Consider the following 20,480-nt stretch of genomic DNA (forward strand, 5'->3'; position numbering starts at 1 on the left):
CATACTATAATACCGAGAGCCTAATTACCTCATTCCACTATCTATCACTTCTTTTTAATTATGTCTTTAATGTTTATGTTCAGACTGTGCACCGTGGAGCCCAGCTGTAAATAGTAATGGCATTCTCTCTCTGGGACAACTTCGGGAACCTGGCTGACTTTACAATAGCTTTGATTTATGGATAAATCTCTTGCCTACTTATATTGGGCTTTGTCCCCAGATGTGCTATGACGTGACATTTTTACATGATTCCTTTCTGTTCATCATGGCCATGTGACAGGTTGCTCCCCAATTTTGCATTTCCACACAGTATTTATTAATGTGCTATCCCTATATCGAAAAGAATCAAACTTGAATTAGATGGATCCCTTGACTCAGGGTCCTCAGACTGCAACTAGGATGCCGTTGAGAGATATAAGCATCTCATGGTTGATGAAGAACAGGGAGGTCATTCAAGTAGTTGTTAGGTGGAACCGCTTCATCACAGAATTTGGCCGGGGGGATCCCTCACTTTCCTGCCCCATGGGTAGCTCTCCACAAGGCTCCTCATAACACAGTGGCTGGCTTTTACCTGAGCAAACAAGAGAGAACAGACAGAGTAAGCCTCAATCTCTCAAAGTCTCACTGTGGAATTGATACAGCATCACTTTTACCAAATTCTTTTCCTTGTAAGCAAAGGATTAGGCCCAGCTCCAGGAAGAGGGTGATGCACGGTATGACCGTGAGTCTGAGACCATTGGTTACCATTTCAGAAGGTGTTCATGAGGCCCTTTTAATTTTCCCAGAGCTCCTTTTCCCTAATTTCTAGTCCAGCTCTCAGCTAGTAACCTGAGGAGTTCCTTCACTTTCTTTTAACGTTTTTCATTTACTACAGTTTTGTGTGTGTGTGTGTGTGTGTGTGTGTGTGTGCATAGAAACATCAAAGGACAACTTGGAGAATGACTTGGGTTGTTAGGATAGTCACAACCACGTTTACCTGCTGACCCATGTCTCTGGCCTATGGCTCTGTCTGCTCCTGGCTTCTCATGTGTAAGTGGCTTTCTCACATCCTCCAGAGACCGAAAATCTCCTTAACTCAAATGTTTTGGAATTTCACAGTGATATCCCTTGTACTGGATATCCCTTGCGTGTTTTCAAGATTTATTTAATTTTTATTTATGTTTCTGGAGTGTAAGGAGTGCTTGCATGTATATATATGGATTCCCACAGAGGCCAGAAGAGGCTGTCAGATCCCCTGGAGCAGAGTGATGGGTGTTTGTGAGTGGCCCCACCTAGGTTCTGAGAACCGAGTTCCAGGCCTTTTTATAGGTTTTCAGTATAAGGTTCATGTCCTTAGATTTGGGGGCTATTCTTGAATGTTTCCCTTACTAGTTAACTTCTTTCCAGAATCCCTATAGTTTGGACACCGACCCTTCTGCATCCGGGTTAAGCAAGTGGTTTTGTAGAGAGTCATGCAGTGAACATGTTGGGCTTGTGGACCCCATATGCTCTATGTCCCATGTTCTTTTTCAACGCACTATTCGAACATACAAAACGCGCTCTCAGCTTCAGACGTGTTACAAAACTAGGCGCCGAGTGAGGTGAGGTGAGCTCAGGGAGCACTGACAGCTGCTAAACAGATTTGTGTGGACATAAAATCTTTTTCAGCTTCTTTTAATAAGGATCCACCTCTCCTCCTGCCCACCACCCAACAGAGGTAATAGAAAAGTTATCAGGATGTGGGGAAAATGGACCCGTTTAGCAATAGTTCTTTGGGGGTGAGTTCGATCTCCTTGGGCAGCAGTTCAGTCCCGTAGCAAACACCAATGCACTCAGCAGCTGCAGTCCATGGCTCTAGGCAGGCAGACACCAGGCATGAACCAGCAGCTAGAGTTCAGTCCTGAAAACACTCCCAGGCTTGAGAACCATCCTGAGGTGAGGCCATGGCAAACTGAAAGGAACCTCACGAGCAGTTCCCTGGCGAGTTTCTCTCAGTGGTGGAATAACCGCAAGTTGAGTTCAACAATGCTATACAGGGTGAACCGATACATGTGCGTCCTTAGGGAAGAATCGTTAGGCAGCGAGACTGTGCACACCAAACCAATGACCTGTGCTCGTCTCTCAGTGTCTGTGGGGACATATTTATACCCCTTCATCACAGGTCCTTTCACGTGTTTGCTATATCAGAACCTCCTTTCACCTGTGTCTGCTTCAGGAAAACATTCTTTCACAAGTCTGCTTTAGCAAGATATCCTTTCACCTGTGTGCCCATCGTCTGACACAACTGACATTCCAAAGAAACCAGAAGTTTCCACTCCAGACTTGTCCTCTGTGTTTCCCTAACTTTTTGCTGTAATTTCTGGGAGATCAGCTTGATGTTCTCCTCTAGTTCTCCCGCCACATTTCTCACTTTGGCAAACCTATTTGTAAATTCCGACATCTCTTCTCTATTCTCTTAACTATTACCTCCTGTAATACCTTCCCAGATCCCCCTAAAGATACAGACCTTGTTGCTTTTGGGGGCTCCTTCCATGTTTGTTTTTTCTTACAATTTTTGTCTCTTTCTTTTGCTTTAGAGGGTTCCCCTCGCATCTCTGCACGACCCTCGATTTAAATACGAGATTCCTAACAGGGTGCATCTTCTTTGGAATAGAGCAGGCCCAACTAATGGGCCTCAGCTGAGGCCCTGTCAGATGGAGACTACTAATGTGGAGGAGCTAGTCGCTAGGGTCAACTAGTTTACCCAAGTGTGGAAACTTCTGGTCTTCTTCCTGGAGGGGGAGAGGTCTTGCTTCTGTCTTCAATCCTGCTTCCATTTCCATAAAGTACGTTTTTTAGAAAATTGGAGTATTTAGAGATGGGCATGGTGGTATATTCCCTGCAATTCTGGGAAGCCGAGACAGAAAGAGTGAAAATCCAAAGCTCATCTGGGCTCTGCAACAAGAGCTCTCTCAGAAAGAGGAAGCCTTGAGTACCTCGACTATTGTGCTCACTGGTCTCTGGTCTGCATGACCGTGAAGTGATCTTGCTCCCTTTGAGGAGAAGAATGGGAGAGGTATAAAGTTGGTTATTTAGTAGGTATCTTGTGAGACTCTCTGTACACTTCAACACTGTAGATCATAGAGTATCACTGTTAAATTATAGTATTGCTATTAAATACATTTAATAAACACTGACTGCATACCTACTATGTGCTGAGCATGGTTTTAGGCACTGAGGAGGCAACAGTGAACAGACGTAGTCTCTTCTCTTTTGCGTTATTAAAGTCGTTGGTAAGGGTTAGCAGAAGCAGACACATGGATAGATGCACGCATGAGAGAGGCAGAGACAGAGACTGAGACAGAGACAGAGGCAAAGCGACTGATAGCCATGAAGAAAACTAAATCAAACTAAGATAGGACACTGGCTTTTAGGGTGATCGGGAAAGTCTTCTCTGGTTCTATGATACTGAGAAAAGACAGAGATGATTACACACACACACACACACACACACACACACACACCCCATGCTATTACCGAAGAGAATTTACAATTTCGAGCTAACCCTCCCCCGCACTGACGAACTCTGCTTCTTACAAGCCTTTGTTTCCATTCGTCGCTGTTCTTATGTCTGACACTATCATTACCCAGGATCCTCTCTCTTCTGTGTTTAACCCACATAGTTTCATTGCTTTTATTCAAATTAATAAGCATTATTTCCTGACAAAAGCTCAACTTGTTCCCCCAAAGAAATCAGTGTGCTTACCTGAGTTGATTGTCTCTGGCTTACTCAAATTATTTCTCATTATTTTCATTGGAAATACGAAAAAGCCAAGGCACAGAAGTCTAAAAGCACAGAGGCCTCTCATGAAACCTCATGCAAACTCAAGCCTTCTAGCTCCAACTTCTCTCCAAAGACCTGAGCCACCTTGTTGCTTTAGAATCAAACTCTGAACGTACCTGACGGAACGCTTAAGTCCATGGAGCACCTTTTACTAACATCCTGGGTAATAAAACTGCCTGTTCACAACATCACCTGCCTAGACACGAACTTAACCAGCAAAGATTCCACCTGCATGAAGTCTCTCCTGTGACTGACTGTCTTTAGTTTCTTACAGTATGTAGAAACAGGGGTCTTGATAGTTTGGGCATGACAGACTTCACTTTGTCAACTTGATGGGATCTGGAATCACCTAGGAAACAAGCCTCCAGGCATGCCTATAAGCAACTGTTTTGATTAGCTTAGCCTCTGGTCAGGCCTGTGAGGGATTATCTTGGTTAGGTTATTTGAGCTGAGAAGGACACCCACTATGGGTGGTACCATTCCCTAGGATGAGATGCTGAACTACATAAAAAGGAGGAAACCAGATAAACATGGACAGTCACTGTTTTCAGCCTCAAGTGCCTGTCACCAGGGATTCCCTGCTATGACGGCCATGCGCCAAAACCCTTTCTCCCTTGAGTTGTTTTGGTCAGGGTATTTTATCATAGCAACAGAAAACACAACTAAGGTATCTGGACTGCTAGTGTTAGCTCCTGGGTAATTTTTATAAACGTGGCCTTGATACTAACTTAAAATGCCATTTGTCCTGTGGACTCCTGGCGGTAGCAGTAGAGCCCACGTCTCCTTGATACTCTTTATTTTGCTTTAAGTGAACCATAGGATGCCCCAGAAGCCATAAGCGGAAGATTGCCCCTGGTTTCCTCACGGCCTGTCAATCTGTGCGAAATCAGCGAAGGCTAGACAATGAAATCTTTGTTGTCCCTGTCCAAACGCAGCAGCTGTTTAATTTCAATTAGCAAATCTTAAAAAAGAACATTATGCCAGAAGTAATTAAAGCAGGAGGGAGTTCCCGGCTCAGCTCCGCACTACCGCCTAATTGAGGATCTGAGATTTCCCCCAGCAGGGCAGAGCTGTGAAGTTTGGGTTCTAGGGAATTCTGACGCCTGGAGTTTTGATGTAGCTCTCTTTTCAAACAAGTGACAGGAGAGGAGGCACAAGCCTCCAGGAAGGATTCGTTTAACTTTTTAAAGTCTAAGATTTAGATGCACAGATTGGGTTTGTCTGAACCAAAGGCCACCTTGCTCACTTCAAGCCCTTGTCTTTTCTTCTCTGTAGGCGGCAGCCTGCTTTCAAAGCTCCTCCTTCCTCCTCTCCTGCGCAAGAAGGCCGACCTCTTTCTCCTCCATCAAACAAGTATTTGTTCTGGTTGACACCCTGAACAAACAAAGTGACACCCTCCCTCCAACCCCCTGCTGCTTGGTAAATTTTAGTCAGGTCCCCCAAGAGAATCAACTCACTAATAATGGTGCAAATGAAGAGAATCTAGAGGAAATGCTACTGACAGAGGAGTAAAGGATACAAAAGTAGGTATGGGAAAGACCCTTGGGCTAGCACAGCAAGGTATGATTCCTAGCCTTAGGAAGGAAGGGACTACCAGAACCCCAGTGTCCACTGGGCCAGTGAGGACTGCAAAGGGAGAGAGAAAACCCATAGACTCGGGAATATGATTGAAGGAGATAGGAACATGTATACTACCTCTCATTCTCCTACCTAAGACAGTCAACAGAGTCAGGACAATTAACCGTCACCAGTTGTGACATCTCCAGTTGTGTGGCATCTCCTTTGGCCCAGCTTGTGTGGTCAACCTGAGAATCAGTGATAAGTTTTTATTTATACTTACCGTATGCCCCAGGGCACTTGACCTAATCCTGAACGCATGGATGCTCAATAAGTTCTCCTTATCTTGAGTGTGGTCAATTCTAAACATGGTGAGAGAAGAAACGTCACGGTATGTTACAGTGTGCATACAGTAACAGTAAAGAATGAAAATATGTGTGGGATATCATTGAACTCTTCCAATGGGTCTTGACTGGAAATCCAAACAGGATCCTCCCAAGTAAAAGCCACGAGACAGTGGCACCATGAGAAATGACATTTGGTAGCAATCTATGTTCTATCCAAAGCCATCTACAGCGAATGTTTGGAATTGATGCTCAAAGGTGTCCTGGGCCATAACTTACTGGACACAATGCAGTCGAAAAGATAAACGATTGGAAAATGTGAACTCTAGGACTGGGCACCCAGGTCCAGCTGGCTGGGTGGTATCTAAGAGTGGAGGTGGTGTATGGGAGAGAGGGGAGACGGTGCTGCCAAACAGAGGCTTCTCACGGTTCTGTTTCTCCCTCTCCCTCTCCCTCTCCCTCTCCCTCTCCCTCTCCCTCTCCCTCTCCCTCTCCCTCTCCCTCTCCCTCTCCCTCTCCCTCTCCCTCTCCCTCTCCCTCTCCCTCTCCCTCTCCCTCTCCCTTGCCCTCTCCCTCTCCCTCTCCCTCGCCCTCTCCCTCTCCCTCGCCCTCTCCCTCTATCTCTGTGTGTGTGTCTGTCTGTCTGACTGCCCCCCTCACACACACACATGCATGCGCACGCACATGTAAGCACACATGTAAGCACACAGACATGCCCCTATGCTTCAGTTGCTTAAAGTGAGTGAGTAACTACAGGCTCTCCTGTGCATTCTGTCCCATGAGGCATCACTGTCCGTGTGTCTGCTTAAATAAACTACATCAGCTGGAAAGCTAGGAAGAAACACACAGGTGACAAGAGCAGCTTGTGGCACTTTGATCTTTGATCCATATTGTAATGATAAGTGCTGGCCCCCAAGGCCTGGTTGCTCCCAGGAACTAGAGAATCTGCACCACCATGTGACCTTGCTCCTTGATTTTAAACCATTGGTTAAATAAAGATACCTATAGCCAATAGTTAGGCATAAGAAGCATAGATAGGGTTTGGGGTTCTCAGGCCTGGGGTCAGAGGAGTCCACGAGGAGAGAAAGGAGAGGATGACATGGGGTAAGAATCTTAAAATCATGGCCATGAGTGTTGGCCAATTGAAGTAAAAGCATCCCAGATAGAACGCCGTAAGTAATAACTTGGGGTTATCGATAGGAAAGTACATTTAATAGGGTAGGTATCTGCCCAGCTCTACTGCTGATAAAGGCTTCTAATAAATATAAAGGTTATATATGTCTTCTATCTGGAACCGAATGGTCAGAGGCAGGCTAGAAGCCCCCAGTTGTGATTAAATATTCCTACAACATATTGGTGTTGAGGTTTGGCCTGTTGCTATGTGTGGCAATGCTAATTCTGTACCCAAAGGTCTAGGCCTATGAGTGAATTCTCACGCTTACGAGCTTTTGTTGTCAAACCTCGTTCCTTGATTTTTAACTATTGGTTAGATGAAATTGGCTATAGCCTGTTACTGGAGGGATTAGAGGTAGGTGGGTTTTTTGAGTTACCTGGTTGGGAGTAGAGAAGAGGAGAAAGAAGGAAAGGGGAGGAGGAAGCTATCATGGGGGTGGGGGTGATGGATCATGATATGTGGCCAGGAGAAACAGCAAGTACACTGGGGTACATTGCAAGGAAGGCAGCCAGGCCGGCAGTTAGAAAAGCAGATTAGGGGTGACCCCCCAGTAATTGTCAAAGGCAAATAAAATAACAGTAGTCTGAGTCTTGTTTATTTGTAAGTTAGTCAGGCTTAACTTGGTTGTCCTGCACAGCTCCTGAGAATGGTCTGCGGAGGGCTGCATGTACCTTTATCTACAGTAGACGACCAACCCCAGGTCTCCTTGGTCCCACAGCATCTCCACTGCCTGCTTCTGCCAATGGCTGGCATTGCCTGCCAGGACTGCCGACTGCCTTGAACTTGCCAAGTTCAATCTAAGAACCTTCTGGTGGGGAAAGAATACCTGGATAAGTGTCTTAGGGATTAGCAGAGGAGTCAAGTTACTGTGCCTTTTTGTTTAGAGAAACTTTAACTGGCCCTGCTGACTCTTGAGATGCAGGCAAAACTCTCTCCGTCTAGCTGCAAGGTTCTCAGGGGGTAGCTTATGTCTTCCTGTTTTCTTTTACCTAAAGCATGAGTCTTTAACCCCCAACAAGTTGATTTCGTGGTACTTTGGAGGCTAATGTTCTATGTCAGCTTCCCTGGGCCATAGTGTGACTGTGAGGATGCTTTTGGTTCAGGTTAACATTTGAGTTGATAAACTGAGCCAAGCGTCTCACTAACTCAACTGGCCCTTATCCAATCAGGTGAAGGCCGAAACAGATCAAAAAGGCAGAGTAAAGGAAATCCCCCTGAGGAATTATCTGGTATTTCCAAGTCTTTGAACTTGGACAGAAAAAAAAAAGTGGCATTTCTTGGTTCTTGAGTCTGCCTGCTTGTGAACTGAAGGTTATCTCAGCATTCCTGAACTCCAGGCCTTCCTTCACTCTCCTCCCTCTCCTGCTTGCCCACTGCAGAGCATGACACTTCTCAGCCTCCGTAATCACGTGAGACAACTCTTTACAATAAATGTCTCTGCATGTCTGTGTTTGTGTAGGTTCAGACACACACTCATGTACACTCAGACACACACTCACATAAGCACACACAAAAGCACGTGCACACACACACACATACACACACACACACACACACACACACACACACACACACACACACCTGTGGCTTCTCTCCTCTAGAAAGCCCTGATTACACTCTCAAATGTTTCCTGTGGTCTTGCAGCCAGGTTCTATGGACCGGCTTCCTCCTTGGACCTGGGTAATGCTGACACCATCTCACATCTCTCAGGCCTGTTACAGCCTTCCTGGATTCTCACTGCTGGGATCCTACTCTCCACTCAATCTCAAGCCAGAGTATTCTACACTGCGGAGAAACACCTAGTGCCTACAAGTTACTGCAACTCAGTGCCTCTGTTTCTAAACATTGGTGAAGCTAACTCTCTCCTTTAACACTGTCTCTTGATTCTTTTCCTCATAAAAATGTCAGTATCTGATTTTTTCCACCCCAGGGTCCAGCTCTTACAAGCCCTGTTGGTTTTCACCTCATGATGCTCCTTCTTTTCAAACCTCCTACTCCAACCTTGTCCAGAACTCATTCTTGCCTGCCACAAGTAGCCTTCTCTCCTTGGCCCCCTGAAGTCTGATGTCCTGTTTCCCTCTGCAGACCACTGATAGATCAAAGAGAAACAATGTCAAGCATTTGCCTCCCCTACAACCTCCAGTCAGCAACTCAGTACATAGTACAGACTCCATTGCTCTGAAGTCTGCCTGCCATTGACCGGCTTACACTGGCTAGGAGGGTGAATCAGACTCCCTGTTAGCACAGCTAGATCGCAGGGTGCTGCCTTCTTGAAAACCTCTTGTCTTCTCTAACACTGAAAAGTATAGAAGTGGAAAACTTATTTTTCCATTCAAAATTCTTCTCTCTCTCTCTCTCTCTCTCTCTCTCTCTCTCTCTCTCTTTCTCTCTTTGAAACAATGAAATAACCAGTCCTCTTGCTGAAACTGTAACTCTGGTATGAAGTTCACCATAATGCTTTCAAGGAACTAAGTGTTTCCTAGTCTGCTCTGTTGTTGTTACTGTTGGACTGTAATCCTGGCCCAGCTGGGTTCGGCTGAATGTGGGAAATCTGGGAGGGGAGGGTCAACAGTGGGGGCTCCCCATCTAAACTCCTCGGAGCTGAATCCCAGCTAACACATACCGCAGTCTGGGAAAGTCATGACCGCTTGGGACCATACACAGCCTTTATCATCTACGGGATGGAAGTAACAATCGCAGTGACCATGGGACTGTTGTGAGATGCTGTGGAAAGTGTAGCAGCTGGCATAAGTGATGCTGGTGTACTCTGTGCTCCAGCTGTTAGCACAATCCACCATGGACAATGAGCTGGGAGCCAGGCTGGAACCTGCTTATCCCAGGGAGCTGTCCCCTTGCAAAGCCAGTATCATGGCCATAAAGAAATGAAAGAGCATCCCAGCACATGCCAACATCTTGGCTCACCTCAAAATGATATAATTAGGTGCACGTCAAAAAGAGTCCATGGGAAAAGATGATCCCGGAATTGTGTAGGCAAGGATGAGAACCCTTCAAGAGCACGTGACTGGGGATTGTGTCCCCTCCCTACAAGCTGTTGAGGCAATACTAAATGTACGGACCATCTCCTCATGGGGTCTGAAATGCTGACCTTTAAGGATTGCTTCTATGAAAGAGAACACTGTGCACGGAAGGGCCCCCACACGTGCACTCTCAGAACTTCGTGACAGGAGGCAACACTCCAGCCGGGCGACCTCCTGTGTGTGCTGCACTCTGTGATTGTGTCACTGGTCTCAGTTCTGCCCTTGTACCAAGCCTTTAGTGTATGCAGCAAGAGTTAGAAATAAATACCTGTGCATGTGGCCTCAGCTGCAGTGGCACACTGCTTACCACAGGCCGAGTCCTCAGAAATCCTGAACTAAAATTTGTCTTTCCTCCTTTAATTTCTTTCTCTCGATATTTGAAACAAAGAAACAGAAACAAAACGCTGACAAAGACCCCTGTATTCATATTAATACTAATACTAATACTAATAATAATAATAATAATAATAATAATAATAATAATGGCCAAGGCCTTCCTCAGAACACGCCTTTGAAGGGTCCTTCCCTCTGCTCATGTGTGCACTCCCTGAGTGTTGCTGGGGGCCTGTACACAGAAGACATACCCCAGCTTGGAACTCTCTGGACCTATGAAAACAATCTCAGCTCAACTCCTGTTCCCCAAATGGCTGACAGTTTGGCTCAAGATTATCATTTTTCTTTTTAATGTACATAAACAACAAAAGAGAGGGGAACGTGGTGGTTTCCTTCAAGAAGTGTGCTCAAGGCTCATGGAGTTCAGAGAAGGAAAGCAGCTTCCAGCTGGGTAAAGGGGACCAGGAAGGTGGAGAAAAGACCATCCCATGCAGCGAGGAGGGCATGAGCAAGGCACAGCGCCAGACAGGGTCCAGCCTGGCCGAGAATCCTGGAACACCCAGCCTAAGGCTGTGTGTGGAACCCCTGCTGACTGACTGATTGCTCTGGGCACCCTGCTGAGCGCTGAGGGATTAATGTCCTTGCCCAATTGCCCTCTATTTTGATTAAGGGTCAGTGTCGGGAAGAAAATTCACTCAAGCAAGTTAAAGCAGGGTATTAAATGACTTACAAAATTTGCCAAGAAAGCCACAGATACGGGCACTGAGTTGAGCGAGCTCTCAGGAGTGACTCCAGGCCACCATGACACCTGCTTCCTCCTCAGCTGTGGTCAGGAAGCTGCCTCACAGTGCAGGCAGAAAATGGCCGCCACCTACAGTTGCAACAGAGAAATCCCAACACAGCCTCGCCAGCCCTTCCTGAGAACACAGGCTCAGCCTCAACCTCAGCTCACCTTTATGGTTCACTTGGGCATATCTAACTAGCAGAACCACTGGCAGAAATGCTATCTGAGCAATGGCAGTTGCTGCCTTTCCTGACTCCAAAGTACAGGAAGAAATGCTAGAAGAAATGGACACCCATCCCTCTCTAACCGGCCACACTTTCTATCCACCAGCAGCAGGGGATTGGGAGGACAGTCATACTTCAAGGTGGTGAAAGCAACATTCAGAAGTCACAGCCTGAGTCCTAAACCAGAAAGCCAGAGGCAGCACTCATAGGTTCATTACAAGAAAAAAGTCTAGAGAGTAAGGAGACCGAATGGTCCCTATGAGCAGGAGCTCCAGAACCCAGAAGCCAGAACCTCTTCGTGTCAGCGCCCGTTCCAATATACAAAGAACTGCAGAATCAGCGGGGCTGTTGTAAACGTGGCCCAGACATTCATCGATGAACACTGAGAGGCGCTATTTTTAGGGCGAATTTCCAAGCCTTGGTGGGAAAAAAGAAAGAAAAATGCCAGGAAAGCAAAAGAAATTGAGCTATGGGGAGTGGCTCTGAAGCTCCGGGTTTGTCTGTCGTCCCAGTCCCTGCTGAGGGAAACAAACAGCAGGTAGCCACACAGCACACCTGTCTGTGGCAGCTGTTTGATGTTCGCGGGTTTTGATTGTCAACCAGGCAATTTGCTTAGGATTTGGAAACAAAGAGAGACTGTGGAAAGCTGGGGGAGCAAGTGGCATGCAGTGCGCCTGTGCGTTCCCAGCAGTCAGGAGAGCGAACGCGTGAGAATGGCACCAGAGGTGCCGCACTGCCAGGAGATGACAGCCTCCTACAGGGATAGTAATGGCATCTCTGCCCCAAAAGTACCACCTCCCTATCCTGGATGCTGCTCAAGACAGTGCTACAGGGGAACCTAAGCAGTATCAGGCCAGGACCTGAGGAAGGGGAGATGGGGAAGGGGGACAGGAGGATCAGGGCAGCAGCGGTCGGGGCGAGCTTGCTTTGCTTCTTCCTTCATGCCTAGATAAAAACGTAAACAAGGGGTTTCTGAAGGATGCCAACCAGAGAGGTTTCTCACAGTACTGCAGTGGCGCTGTATCCCCACAGAGCATCTGGACCTACCTGTCCCTCAAGATTCATCTCTAGTCTCTGGTCAACCCACCCATCCACCCACCCATCCACCCATCCACCCACCCATCCACCCATCCACCTACCCATCCATCCATCCACCCACCCATCCACCCATCCACCCACCCATCCACCCACCCATCCACCCATCCACCCATCCACCCATCCACCTACCCATCCATCCATCCACCCACCCATCCACCCATCCACCCATCCACCCATCCATCCATCCATCCACCCATCCACCCATCCACCCACTTACTTATTCGTTCACACAAAGGTGTCTGCTCAATATGTTCTATATAATAAAGATGGAAAGTAGGCCAGGCAGTAACAGTGAACACTGGGAGACATGTGAAACCATTTTCTCTAAAGTAAGTCCTCGCCAATATGGAGACAGGGTGTGAATAAATAAGAGTGTAAGGCCAAACACAAGGACGTTACAGTTCCCAGACAAAAGAGCCACACCCCACCCCTGCAGGGGAAGGACTCTATCTATTAGTCTTGGGCAAGGCAGTCCATGTGCACAGCACCTACCTTGATCCACCTTGCAGAGTCAGCGGTCTTTCTATATCTGATGTCCCTTACATTATAAACTTGGAAAATAATTGTAACGGATTGAGATAATGGCTGAACATAAACTGGAAATCCACTTTGATAATGTGTACAAGAAGGGACTGGGAATTAAGGTACATTAACCCTTTCTGAAGACTAGAGCCAAGTGTAGGTTCACGGCTGAACGTAAACCAGAAATCCAGTGCGATCCTTTGACCCACTTCGGGGTTAATGAGCTGGCAGCTTTGCTTAGGCACTCTGATATTTATTTTGGAGCCAGCCCTTCTGTATCTTTGGAAAGGGTTCATTATCATGTCCAGGGGAATTGCTCTGAAAATCACTTTTTTTTTCCTAACTATGATATTCACAGAGTTAGAAATAAGGTGCAGGGGCTGGGGATTTAGCTCAGTGGTAGAGCGCTTACCTAGGAAGCGCAAGGCCCTGTGTTCGGTCCCCAGCTCCGAAAAAAAAAAAGAACCAAAAAAAAAAAAAAAAGAAAAGAAAAGAAAAAAAAAGAAAAGAAATAAGGTGCAGTGTAGAAAAATACTGAAAAATAAAAAGAATTTATGATGAAAATGTGAACATGGCACCTATACGTTTTTCCACCTCTCAAACTCCAACTTAAATAAAAATGGACCATTCTAAGAATCGTTGTTCAGCATAAAAGTATGAATTAAAATTAGCCTCATATCATTCCCTCGGAGCAAAGCTTAGGAATTGAAAACCAAGTTTCGCCTTTCCCATCAGACATTTCCAGGATGGGGACAAACTGAAGACCAAGCCATGAATCATTACATCTGTCCAGACAGAAAGTCATAATCCGTCTAAAGTGCTCAGGGAGCCCCCATGTATGTTACTTCAGCATGCAGAACTGGGGCAGCCTGGTCTTCCCTGTGCCTGATGGCTTATCGTCTTGCCTCCCCAGTAGAAAAGGGAGAGAGAGAGAATCAGCAAATCACAATGAGCTCCAGATGTGTGCCCATTCCTTGGAGATATCCCACAGACTGGGTGCTGCCCAGGTAGGAGAATCGATCCCTCAGAGGAAGGTCCCATACAATGCCAGAGACGTACTGATTTGAAAATACCAACTTGGTTGGGTCTCTTTTTGGGGGGTGGGGGAAGGGGGATGTCAATTCAACAAGTCTTCTCATTTGAGCAAAGCTTATCAAAAATAAAAACATTTATACCATGGGAGACCATATTACTCCTCACACCTTTAACGGTATGTGGTGGAGTTGTCTCCCTGAGGTGCTATGTACACCAAGCAAGTTGGTTTCATAGAGGACAGTGGTGCCTTGGAGAATCCTGTACCAAAAACGGGTGGGGTCTGGCAGCAGCTTAGGTGTCTCTGTCTGCAAAAGGAGGCTAACACTGTTTTCTAGATATCCGGGATGAAAATAATTAAGACTTCGAATAGAACTAGGATGCTGCCTGGCCTCTAGCAAACGCCACAGAATTGACCATTGCTGCTACTGCTGCCATCTACTTCCTGTGGGCAACATCCCTAGCCCTGGACGACACGCTCTGAAGTGAGACAACTTGCACGCTTGCACCTCCCTCCCCGGAGACAGTGTCAATGTCATATCAGAGACATTTTTAGTGACCAGCTGAGAAGAGTATAGGGTACTGCTGCTATCTAACGGCTAAAGGTTAGGAATTCTACTAAATGCCCTATCATGCACAGGACAGCGGACATTACAAATAACTGTGTCATCTCTGCCAAGGTTGCAAAGCACTGGCCTGGAAGCTCCAGGGTTCTTGCTATTCTCTTGGACACATGGTCAGATCTCAGTGTTCAAGTCCATCCGGCAGTCAAGAGCATCACGCTTTTCTCAGCATCACACCCTCCCTCTCACCCTCCTCCCCATCGTTCTTTCTGATTTGGAGACTGTCTTTTAGTCTCTGAGGAATTCTTTCAGTCTCATCTCTCGGGGTGACTTTCATGTATATGTGTGAGTAGAGAGGAGGGAACAGCCTTCAGTATCTTCCTTTGGGATTGCACTCAGGCCCAGTGCTCCAAGTAGAGTAGGCCGACTGTGAGCAAGCCCTAGGGATCAATGTATTCCTACCTCCAGGGTGGGGTTCCAAGTACACCCTAATACTCCCATGTCAAGTGACTACCTTCCCCGGCCCCATCTTTGTCTGTCTTTAACACATTAAGTCTGTGCTCCTGAATGCCCCTTCCCACTTGAAGAGTACCGTATATATTTAGGACAGCACAGACCTTCATGTCTACTCATGGATGGATAGTTAATGTCCCCACCCACAGGAGGACAAATGCTGACCGCCCCTCTCCAGTCATTTGAACAGCCCATAAGCTCAACAGCATCCGTTTCCAAATCCTCTTTTAGGGTCGTCATCATCGTCGCCCTAAGAACACAGGCGTTCGTCGGTCCTGGAGGCCAGGGAGACTTTGCCACGACTCACTGTGTACCTCCTGACTGGGGCCGACCATTCAGGTTAACTCTTGTCAGAAAATAAAAAATAGACGCAAAAATACGAAGGCTGACACATCTCAATAGCGTCCAGACACACTCAGGGTAGCAACTGTAATGTGTATCCTATGGCAGTACCCATAGAATACATAGAGTACCCTTGGGGCAGCTCAGGATTCCTTTCTCCCTATAGGAGAAACAACCATCGAGGCGGGTGCTTTCAGGAGGCTATTTCCATGAAGCCTTTTTCACGCATCCTTACTCCAACAGCCAGGGTTAAAAGTCTATTTTGAGGAGTTCAGGATTTATCTCCGCAACAGAGCACTTGCCTAGGAAGCGCAAAGCCCTGGGCTCTACGACTGAAAAGGAAATCCGCCTCCTATTGCTAAAGATATGGCTGGCCCCAGCCCGCCATCTTTGTCTCACTACTGTAGACTAAGGATGAAGACACACAGAGAGGTGAGGATGCCTGTGTCTTACGTCACACAGTGTTTTGTAGTCTGTCAGAGCAAGGTCACATCCAAACTTCAGAGGCCATGTCTGCTCCGAGTCCTCTTTGAACAGCAGCTACTTGTAATGGAGGGTGAGCCTGAAGCCTCGGTCTGCTCCCAGGAGTCACCTCTCCAAGAGACAGCGCTGGACTGGATGGAGTTCCCCTCACCGAGCAGAATCCACACCAAACTCTCGCAAAGCCCCGAGATGCTCAGGCACCAGCGCCTTATGTCGACTCGAAGCTGATTCATTTCGAACCAGGGCTCTAGCAAGTTGTACTGAAAGGAGCCACCTTGAGCCGTGTCCCCAGTAAGCACCCTGGCCGTTAGCCTGGTTAGTAATGTCAAGGGCCATGGGGACAGCACTGGCCTAGGTGTCCTGAGTTCTAGATCTAACTCTTTTTGAGATTTTGTGCTAGCCCAATCTTTCCTCCATGAGATACGCTCCCAGGGTATACTGCGTAGATCAAGTAAGATAACAGTTAGAAAAGTACATTGAAAAGCTATAAGAATCGTAATGGTGTTATTCCTTGATTATAGACTAATGAACGTAATAAAATTGCAATTGCCAGTATTAGCATAATAGCAGAGACTGTCCTTCCCCTTAATGAAATCCACCAGGCACACAATGCCCTGGCTTTCTCCTCAAATCCTCTTACCATCTTTCTTCTTTCTGAGACTGTGAGGCTCAGTCTTTCCCTGTGATGTGTTCTGACACTTCTAGAAGACTATCCTGTCGAAAGAATCATTGATTAGACACAGATTAAACAACCTCCCAGAACTTTCCAAGGCAGTAGCTCCCTGCACAGCTCTGGGCAGAAGGTCATGGGGATTTTAGACTGATAAGTACAGAAATGAGGCTCCTATAAATATCAAACCACTGCTGCCTGGAAAACACACGCTAGCCTCCCAGGGATGGTGCACACCTTTAGTTCCGGCATTTGGGAGGCAGAGAGGCAGATCTACGAGTTCAAAAACAGCCTGGTCTACAGAGTACGTTCCAGCACAGCCAAGGCTACACAGAGGAACACTGTCTGGGGGGAAAACAAAAGCAAACAAAAAGCCAACAACAACAGCCACCTATCGCTACGGCCAGACCAACAACAAAACCAAAACCAAAAAAGTAAAAGAATACTTACTCTAAAAAAGAAAAAAACCTAAGCTCAACTCTGTGACTAGACGCAATTGCCAATTTAAAAACAAAAACAAAACAATAACAATGACAACAGCAAAAACTACTTTTCCTCACAGCCCAGGAGGTAGGAGCTAGCAAGCTGGCTCTTATCTACCCAAGGAGACCTTGTAACACTGCTCTGTGGATAGGAAGGTGTGGTGGGGCCCGGCTGTTTGACAAGGACCTTCTAGGGACTCCACCACGGCAGGGCGGACAGAGAGCCATGTACAGCACTAACTGCTTAGCATGTGGCTTTCTCTTTCCAAATCCAAACGTCATGCCACTGGCTCCAAATTCATCACATGACCTCTCTGGCTGCTTCTCCCTCATCTACCCCATGAAGATTTCCATAGTTACCAAGCTCTCTCTGTTGACGCCAGAACCCCTGACTGCAGGCAGTCCTAATTCCACATGGTCATTATCTCTCCCCTGGACTTGCTTCACTCCCTGTCCTGCCACAGCGTTGGAACAACAGTCAGGTACTGACTGAGTAAGGCATTTGCAACTATGTCTTCCCCCCGCCATTTTTGAGGCACTCACTAATGCAAGCCAGTGCAGAAACTACCTTTTTTTTTTTTTCAAAAAAAAAAATCCAATAATCTCCCTATTTTTAAGGTTCCTTTTGCATGACCTTCAACATGGACTTTCTGAAAGCTGGACTCTACCTAGTCTCCATTTAACTATTCCAGCAGGTTTTACATCTTTTTTTAAAGTAGCATTCATAAAAGGGGGAGGTCACTGGAGGGCTAGGGCCATGCAAAGACTGTCAGCTAGGAGGACTCCGCCTCCTGCCTCTGAACACAGACAGACTGCTGACAACACCTGAACCGAGGGGCCAGAGGTGACCTTGGGCTGGAAACAAAGGACTAAGTCCCGGAAGCTCGCTTTCCCCCCCCCCACCCCCCACCCCCTGTCCCTGCCTCAAGCCTGCGACTCACCCTAGGCTGCACAAGAGCACAGAAAACAAAGACTCATTTGGCATCTCTGATAGCATCTCTGGAAGTGAATAAGACAAAGAGCTTAAAAGGGGAGGAGGGATCGATGACACGGCTAACTCGAGACTGTCCGTATGAGACACTCTGATTTATCAGCTTTCATGGGAGCTGATAAGCTCTCGAAATGAGTGTTCTGTGATAGGCGGCTGTACCTCCTGGGCGTCTGGGCTGCTCTCCTGGTTGGGGGGGCCAGAGGGAGGTGACGGTGATGGAGACCGAAAACTCACACTTTGATTCCATTATTCGCTGACCCGTGGGGCTTTGCCTCATTACGATGGGGCTGTTAATTGTGGTATTCCAAAGCACAGTCAAAAGCTGGCAGAAATCGTATTTTACAACAGGTTTGGGGAGAGGGGGTGTGGGGGGAAGCGACTATTGCTGAAAGTAGAGAGCTGTCTTTTTTTTTTTTTATCGGTATTATTATGAAGGCTGTGTTCCTTGCATTAGCAGCCAGAGTCAGAGAAAACCGCACAGCCACGTGGGAAGGAGAAGGGCAGTTCTCCCCAGGGCAGGGGGATGTGCGGTATCCAGCAGGCAGAGGGAAGCTATTATTGCAAATAAGAATAGGAAAATGGAGCTGTAAAGTGGGCGAGTAGCCGGGCTGAATATTGGTGCTGAACAGCGTCTGAGCGCCGCCTGAGTAAGATTAAAATCTGCAGGGAAATTTTGTTCCTTAGCACTGGCAGAAATTAGGAATAAATTCAATTGCATTCTGCACAATAGCTGGAAGCGATTGGGGTTAAGTGGCCTCGCTCTCTGATGTGTTAGTATTACTGAGCGCCCTCCGATCACGTGACTCGGCGCGCTCTGCTCTTGGAACGGGTCGCCATGGCAACTGATGATTTCTATTACAGTACATTCAAGTTCACATTCTAGGCCTGTCATACACTTGGAAATTTCCAGTTAAAATATTTATTTATGAAAAAGGCAGGGATAAAAAAATGAGAAGAGAGAAAAGAAAGAGAGAAAGGAAAGGAGAAGAAAGGAAAAGCCACCCTCAGACTCTTGCAAGGATGGGAAACAAGTTGCCTCTGATGCAGAATGATTCATCTGTAAACAGGAAGAGAGTGTTCTATTTTCTCTTAGCTATTGCCACCAAACAAAGCATTTCCCACGGGGGTGGGCCAACTTCGTTGGGGAGGGGGCAAGTTGCCACCGTACCTATCTAGGTCTGGTGTGCAGGTGTGATGTCGCTGAGCTGAGGCAGAGCGACAGAGGCAGCCTGGAAAAGCCGCGGCTCTGTTTCCACCCGGCTCTCCGCTCTTTGAGACACATGGCTCTGATTTCAGCTGCCCACTAAGCCGCTGCGCTTCCTCTTACTCAATGCTCAGCAGCAAAAGAGCTGCCCTCACCTCTCAGCCTTAACCATGAGGTGGAAGGATTTCTTGTTGTGGGTCAATTCTGTGGGGGTCCCCAAAGGTCCTCAAAGCTGACCCCAATAGAGGAAGAGGCGGCCTGAGACATAACAAGGAAGACTGCTCTCTCGTGGAAGCCATGACCCCGCTCCATAACGGCGTTTCGTGTGGCTTGCAGCACTTCTACGGGGCACTTCCAAAAAGACCCCAGGGACAGCCCTTGCCCATCCCACCCGTATACTAACCTAGGAAGGCTTATACATGTCCGCTGGCTTCCCCCTGGAGAAAGGCAAGCCAAGGGTTAAACTAAACCTTTCCTGAGAGAGAAGTCATTATATTTCCTGGCCAAGCAGTATGCAGGGATGGCTTGCTAACAAGGCCGCCTAGCTTTGTGTAGGTTTTCGCCTTAGTCAGGCATATTAAATATGTTAATAAAAGATTCCCCAAAGCTCTCTCTATCACAAGCTTCCAGGTGGCTTCAGTGACCCTAAGTGCCCAATTACCTGGTGAGGTCAGCCCATGACTCACAGATGGCGCTCCCCACCCCCCCCACCTCTCTCTCTCTCTCTCTCTCTCTCTCTCTCTCTCTCTCTCTCTCTCTCTCTCTCTCTCTCTCTCCTCTCTTTTTGCCCATGGCTTCTGCTAAGTCTGGTAACAATCGCATGTAGCTCCGTGGCCACAACCCACTTTGTAAAGCAGGGCAGTGTCTCCTGCACGTGCCTAGCCGTGAGAGCCACAGGCTGCTGGTGTAAAATATAGATCGCTAGTGTGCCTCAGCCCCCCTGAGTCAGAATCTCCAGGTGAAAGAGCACCTGCTTTCTTAAAACTGAATTTGGCAAGCACTGCCGACGACCATCGAGGCTGGTACCATTACAGCTGTCTGTGGGCATATGGGAGAGAGAGAGAGAGAGTGTGTGTGTGTGTGTGTGTGTGTGTGTGTGTGTGTGTGTGTGTGTGTATGTGTGTGTGTGTGCCTGGGCACATACCGACTCAAGTGTCCAAGTGTGCCAAAGAACAGTGGCAGACATCTCCGTTGTTCTCCACACTATTCTTTTGAGATAGAATCTCTCAAGGAAACTGGAGCTCACCTGTCTGGAGAGACTGGCTAGGCTGTAGGCTCCCGGGACCATGCTGTCTGTGTCTGCCTCCCTGGTGTTGGAATTACA

The 20,480-nt window shown here is 47.3% G+C and overlaps 1 long non-coding RNA gene across 2 annotated transcripts; it reads right to left on the bottom strand.

Moving 5' to 3' along the window:
* Positions 1-292: 292 nt before the first annotated feature.
* Positions 293-19,528, bottom strand: LOC134483361 (uncharacterized). Of its 2 annotated transcripts, none has more exons than XR_010060223.1 (4): positions 17,903-19,528; positions 16,450-16,523; positions 5,643-5,721; positions 293-571 (listed from the first exon to the last, which is right to left on the bottom strand). It is a non-coding gene; the product is annotated as an uncharacterized LOC134483361 (long non-coding RNA). The 2 variants fall into 2 exon arrangements; XR_010060224.1 differs by lacking the exon at positions 293-571 and adding an exon at positions 1,638-3,011.
* Between the last annotated feature and the right edge of the window lie 952 nt (positions 19,529-20,480).

Source organism: Rattus norvegicus, chromosome 19 (assembly GCF_036323735.1).
Source record: "Rattus norvegicus strain BN/NHsdMcwi chromosome 19, GRCr8, whole genome shotgun sequence".
NCBI lineage: Eukaryota > Metazoa > Chordata > Mammalia > Rodentia > Muridae > Rattus > Rattus norvegicus.